Genomic DNA, 6,647 nt, shown 5'->3' on the forward strand with positions numbered 1-6,647 from the left:
TCATGTAGAACTACATATGATGATCGTCGTCGATATCATCTAAAACTACATATGATGATCGTCGTCGATATCACCTAGTACTGCTTGAGGATGCATGTTGAGTATATATGAAATTGTTATCTAGTACTCCCTCCATTTCAAATTACTCGTCGTGGTTTTAGTTCAAATTTGAACTAAAACCACGACGAGTAATTTGGAACCGAGGGAATACTACCTAGTACCTATAATGCTTTATGGCTTTATGAAATTGATATCTACTAGTACCTAGTATCTCGAAATTGTAGTTTATTGAAGCTAAAACAGGGTTGAAATGATGAAAGATATAGCAATAGCGCGGGGCTAGGAAATCGCTACAGCTAACTAATAGTAGCGCGTTCTGTAAAAGCGTTGCTGCTATAGTCAATAGTAGTAGCGCGGTTACATACAACGCTACTACTAAGAGTTAGTTGTAGCGCCTTATTGGTAGCGCGGCCACCCGCGCTGCTGATAGCCTAAAAACCCGCACTACTACTAGGGTTTTCCCTAGTAGTGTTAACGATGATATCGTTCACAACTTCCAGACACACAAGAGATTGAGACAGGGGGATTCCATGTCTCCTCTCCTATTTAATATAGTGGCCAATATGTTGAGCATTCTTATAGGCAGGGCCAAGCAAAATGTTCAAGTGGATGAGCTAGTACCTCATCTGGTCGATGGGCGAGTCTCCATTTTACAGTATGCTGACGACACTATCATGTTCGTGGAACATGACATTGCAAAAGGACGAAATATGAAACACATATTATGTCTCTTCGAAAAATTGTCTGGATTAAAAATAAATTTTCACAAGAGCGAGTTGTTCTGTTTTGGTAAGGCCAAAGAAGAGCAAGACACATATAGACATTTGGGTGTGAATTAGGTTCCTTGCCTTTGAGCTATTTTGGCATACCAATTCATCACCGGAAGATTTCTAATAAAGAATGGAAGTGCATCGAAGATCAAATTGAAAAAAAGCTTAGTTGCTGGAAGGGCAAGCTAATGTCGTATGGTGGTCGGCTAGTGTTGATCAACTCAGTACTTACTAGTATGCCAATGTTCCTATTATCTTTCTTCGAGGTACCCATAGGGGTGCAGAAGAGACTAGATTTCTTTAGATCTTGATTCTTCTGGCAGTCAGATGAGGCCAAGAAGAAATACTGTCTCACACGATGGGATATTCTATGCCGACCCAAGGACCGGGGGTCTCGGTATTGAAAACCTGGAAGTTAAAAATAAATGTCTTATGAATAAATGGCTCTACAGGTTAGGAACAGAGCCAGAGGGTATGCGGGCGCATATATTACGCAATAAATATTTACAATGGAAAGTGCTAGCCCAGGTCACCACGAGACCAACTGACTCGCCATTCTTGAAGGGGCTCATGCGAACGAAAGATTTATTCTTTCGTAGGGTCAAATTCTTGGTTGGCAATGAGATGTCAACAAGATTTTGGGAGGATACGTGGTTAGGGGAGACGCCACAAGCCATACGGTACCCCACCCAATATAACATTGTGCAACGTAAGGAAGATTACGTAGGCACCGTATTTCATTCGACTCCCTTGAATATTCAGTTCAAACATGCGTTAGTTGATGAGCGATGGACGGCCTGGATGCACTTGGTCTGGAGATTGATAGATGTTCAATTATCCGACCAACCCAATTCGATGCACTGGAAGTTAGCTAGAAATGGGGTGTTTGCAGTGAAATCTTTTTACATGGATCTAATTAATTCTTGCCCAATCTCGAGAAGGTTACATATTTGGAAGGTTAAGGTTCCCTTGCGTATTAAAATTTTTATGTGGTTCGTTCACAAACAAGTGATCCTAACCAAAGATAACTTAATAAAGAGGCGGTGGGTAGGTAGTTCATGGTGTTGTTTTTGTGATCATGATGAAACGATACAACACATATTTGTAGAGTGCCCACTCGCGAAATTACTTTGGAGAACGATCCATATAGCCTTTAACATAACTCCTCCAAGTGACATTGAATCGTTATTTGGGATATGGTTAACTGGAGTGGAGCGTCTTACTACGGCTCGTATTCGGAATGGAATATGCACGCTTCTCTAGGCTATATGGAATTGCAGGAATGATATGATTTTTACCAGACAACATAATCTAACTTTCTTGCAGGTCATCTTCAGAGCTACGTTTGGATCCGTATGTGCTCCTTACTCACTCCAACGGACTCCAGGGAGCCTTTGGTTACTGGGTGCAACAAGTGGGAGATGGTAGCACAGACTATATTCAACCGGTTCGGATGGCGGTTGCATAACAGGATAGGAGTCTAGGGAGCTTGTCCTTTACATTGTCATACCGTTTGTAATATTGAGCATTCGCATTTCTTTTCCTTTTTTTCGCTCCGCTTGTGAGCTGTAATACTTTTATGACTTTGTGCTGCTTCGAGACTTCTTAATAAAATGGCTGCATGCATTGTTCTTAAAAAACAAGGTAGAGCTGCCATTTTCCATTTGTTGTGGAAAGGGATTGGCGTCATATAGTAAGTCCACGCTCATCTGCACCCAATGAACAATAGATTCAAAATGTTCAACAAATCTGATTTTTTTAGCATTGAAGATGCACCAATAGGTAAGGTGCATGCAAATTTTCGAGTAGAAATGACATTCGAGGGGCTCTACACCAAAAAAAAGTTAAAATCTTCTCCAAATAGTGTTCTTTCTCAAAGTTTCTCTCGGACCAGAAATTTGTTTTTTTGTGGAGAGGTCCTCAAATGTCATTTTAACAAGAATGTTTTTAGCTCCTAGCGCGTTGGTTCATCTTTGATGCAAAAAGTTTCAGATTTAATTAAAAAATATTTTATTTGAATTTACTTCTGCACCTTGGCACCAAATCACCGCACTCAACGTCATACCTCTATATAAAGTGCAAGTACATAGCAATGGTCACACAAGGATACCCAGTAGATATTCTGATTGTAGGGAGCTCGTAGCTCAAACCACATGGATTAAGTTTGGACACCGGACGTCTTCATGTACTATTTATATAAGTAGATATGGCCCACAAAATATAGTACAAACTCGCTAATTTTTTTATTTCTCCTAGATTTTGCGGAGATGATCAATCGTGCCAACTTGTCTATGATTGAACTACAGAATATAGTTTCTTCACATCCGTTTCTTCATAGTAGTATTTTGTTTTACAAACTTGATGCACTTAACAAATTGTCAACTTGCATGGACTAAGAAGATATGCATAAACAAAACTCCAGCATAAATGGATATTTAAGGGCAGCTGAACGGCATGCATGCATGTGAGTTTTGCTTTGGCAGCTAGCAAATGCATATGGGAGCTACGTCATCACTGAGAAGCAATAGGACATCATCAATAACCACCTAAGGCCAACGGAAATACCAAACCTGCCTTCTCAGCCTGCCTTGAGTTGTTGAGCTGCTAGCTAAATTTATGGGAATGACTCGGGGGAGCTGCATCTCAAATAGGAGCAACAAAAATCCTGTAATTGTTAGGGCAACTCCAATGAGGACTACTAAACGGACGACAACAAATGTCCGTGGAAACGACCTGATGTTTCCGTGGACAATGGCCGGGGGCATCAGTCGTCCAACCATAGCCGGGCTATGGCTGACTGTGTGGGCTAGGTGGACCGAGAGCAAATAGAGGTGAGAATGAGACACATGGATTGTGGGGACATGCGGTCCTACTAACAATGGGCTAGTTAGGTAGACATACAGACTCCCCCAAATCTCCCCCGGGTTAGTGCTGGTTTGGGGGATTTCTGACGCCGGACCGGCCGGACAAATTTGACGACTCTCGCCGTATGGATTAAAGTGTCTAGACCATCCGGTTCATACATTTGCAGGTGATATGCTGACCCGCCCTGGAGTTTCCTTTTGCTAGCTGCACCCCATTAGAGCAGGCAACGTATCAACACTTTGCAGCAAAAAGTAGTAATGTGCTGGCACAGTGAATAGTTAAAACACATATATAAAAAATATTAAGTTCTATATATGCGTGAAAATTTAAATTAGAATTTTGAAAACAAATATGTTGTTCCATATGGAAAAGATATGCTTAAAAATAAATTTGAATTATTAGACATCTTTATCCTATATTAGTCATATTTAAAAAATGCCCTTTTCAGAAGTGCACCTTTGAGTAATACCAATTAACACATCATGGTTGTCATCTGATCAGTGGGTTTCTCCCTTGAGCTAGTAGCATGTAGTGCAGCACACCCATCTGCACTCCATCGATTTTTATATTTTTGTCAAAGACTAGGCAATGCATGAAGTGAGCTATACGTCGTTTTAAAGAAGTCCACCTAATCAACACCATGACATCAATGGTACCACAACCAAAATAAAACACTAAGAGTAACTCCAATAGCTGTAAGATAGGTATTGGTAAATTTGTCGCATATGACTTAGTGATGATATAGTACGTAATAGATGAGAAAAGAGAGCAAAGCTGTATGTTGATTGACCAACAACCCTTGCACAAGCTCGAAGGTGAAATTGGGAGCAGTCACATTTATTTCCCACGCCCTATTATATAACTTAGATAGAACCAATTGGAGTAGTTGTATGATATCTTGTTGGTTGATGACATCGACATTTTATCAACAAGACTTATCGGCGATGCCCTAAAAGACACGCCTCTAGTCGGCAAACAGTGAGTAGCTTCCTTAGTTACTTTATAATGCATAATATGTCTGAAGAGAACTGGGCCAGAGTAAATTTAAACTTGAACACCAGTTGCATATTCAATGAGATTTATGTTACTTTGTAGCTAGTTTGTTCGTAGTAGATTCCGCGGAGATGATCCATCATGCCAAGAAGTTTGCAATGAACCGTGGAATATGGTTTCTTGGTGACGGTGGAAAACATAGCTACAGAAAAACTATCAAAACCATAGTACAAATTTTCGTATAAATGTGTGAAAAAGGTTGTGGATCTATGAATTTGGTGCAGCTTAGTGAGCATACATGATCCGTTTCAAATTACACTGCGTACTTCTTTTTATTAGGACAAGCATTTGATTGATTGGTAGAAATTAGTATGTACATTTATATGATACAAATAAAACGCATAAGTATGGTTGAATACGAACCTAATGACATCAATTTTAAGTCACATAAAATAAATTTATTATTATTTTTGGTCAAAGACTGATCCTAGCAAAGCAAACTATGGCATGTATCTTGAAGAGTATGCTAGCTTGAAATAACGTGGAAAATTTCATCATGGATGGGTTTAAAACATAACACATCTTTCTCATCTACGACTCGATGTACCACTCGGCCAAAATATGCGTTGCGTTCACCTCTTAGGTAGAAAGCTATGTGGACTCTTTTAGCGTATCACTCTGCAATTTTCCTAATGTGTTATCTATCACTTTAATTTTTAGATTTTCCAAGTTCTTTTTTTTTTGTTTCCTGGGACGTAAATTTCCCCATATAGAAAATAGAATATGCAATTATTTTGTATTTTTAATATTTTCTATTTTCACTATTACGTACTTCGAAGTGGTAGACATGGACTTTTTAAAAAAATTATGGGTATTGAAATAATTGAACCTATATTAGATTTTTTTTAATATATGTATGTTCATTCTCGACAACGAGCACACACTATTAGTGTTTATCTTCATGGTATTTCTGAAATAACCAATTATTAAAAGAATTGAACATGTTGTGTTTCATAAACTATTCATTGTGTATTAAAAAAGTATTGTGTTGAACTTTTTAAATACAAATATTCAAAATTTTACTGAGTACATTTTTAATACATGTTGATCTTTCCCCGCAAATAAATAAATACATGTTGAACTTTTTTAAATACATATTGCCAAATTTTTTAATTCAAGACCAACATATTTTAAATACACATTATAATTTTTTAATACATGTGAAAGATTTTCCAGGAACATGTTAAAGGTTTTTCAAATGCACTAACACTTTCTTTAAGTTTATGGAAGTTGTAATTTTTTCTTACATTTCCTTTTATTTTGAATGGTAAAAATAATATGAAAAATGAAAATAAAACTTTTGCGGGTCCGTAGAAGTGCAATATATAAATAAAGTTCGCTCGAAGACGTGCATAGCAATCAAATCAGAATTTTGGAGGACGGTGGCCACTGCGCACGTTTCTCTAAGGCTAAAAACTAGCACTTGATAGTTTCGGAAGGAGTTGATTGTTTTCACACAAAAATGTATGCATGTGCTCTTAGTGACTTCCAAATTTTGTTTGAAATTATGTTATATTATAGCCTCCAAAAAAGGACAAAAATTGGCCAAAAAACAAGCTGATATTTCCATGTATTTGGTTTTTCTATCTCTCACATACAAGCACAAATATTGATGAAAATTCACATGGGTATATTACACTTCATGTGTGCATGTAGAAAAAATTTTAGAATTGTTTTAGCTCTAGAAATCTCTTTCTTTGAACATAAAAAAAGGACACAATGTGCCCGTGCTCCAAAGTTACATTTTGCATAGCAATGCAATACATAAAGTTCGGCCTCTTCAATATGTACTGAGCAATGTATTGCATGACGGACAACTTATGTGTAAAATGCAATCCATGATAACGATGGCTCAGATTCAATATTGTATCACACATTTATCTTTCTTTCTAATTTCTG

Source organism: Triticum aestivum, chromosome 2A, assembly GCF_018294505.1.
Source record: "Triticum aestivum cultivar Chinese Spring chromosome 2A, IWGSC CS RefSeq v2.1, whole genome shotgun sequence".
Taxonomy (NCBI): domain Eukaryota; kingdom Viridiplantae; phylum Streptophyta; class Magnoliopsida; order Poales; family Poaceae; genus Triticum; species Triticum aestivum.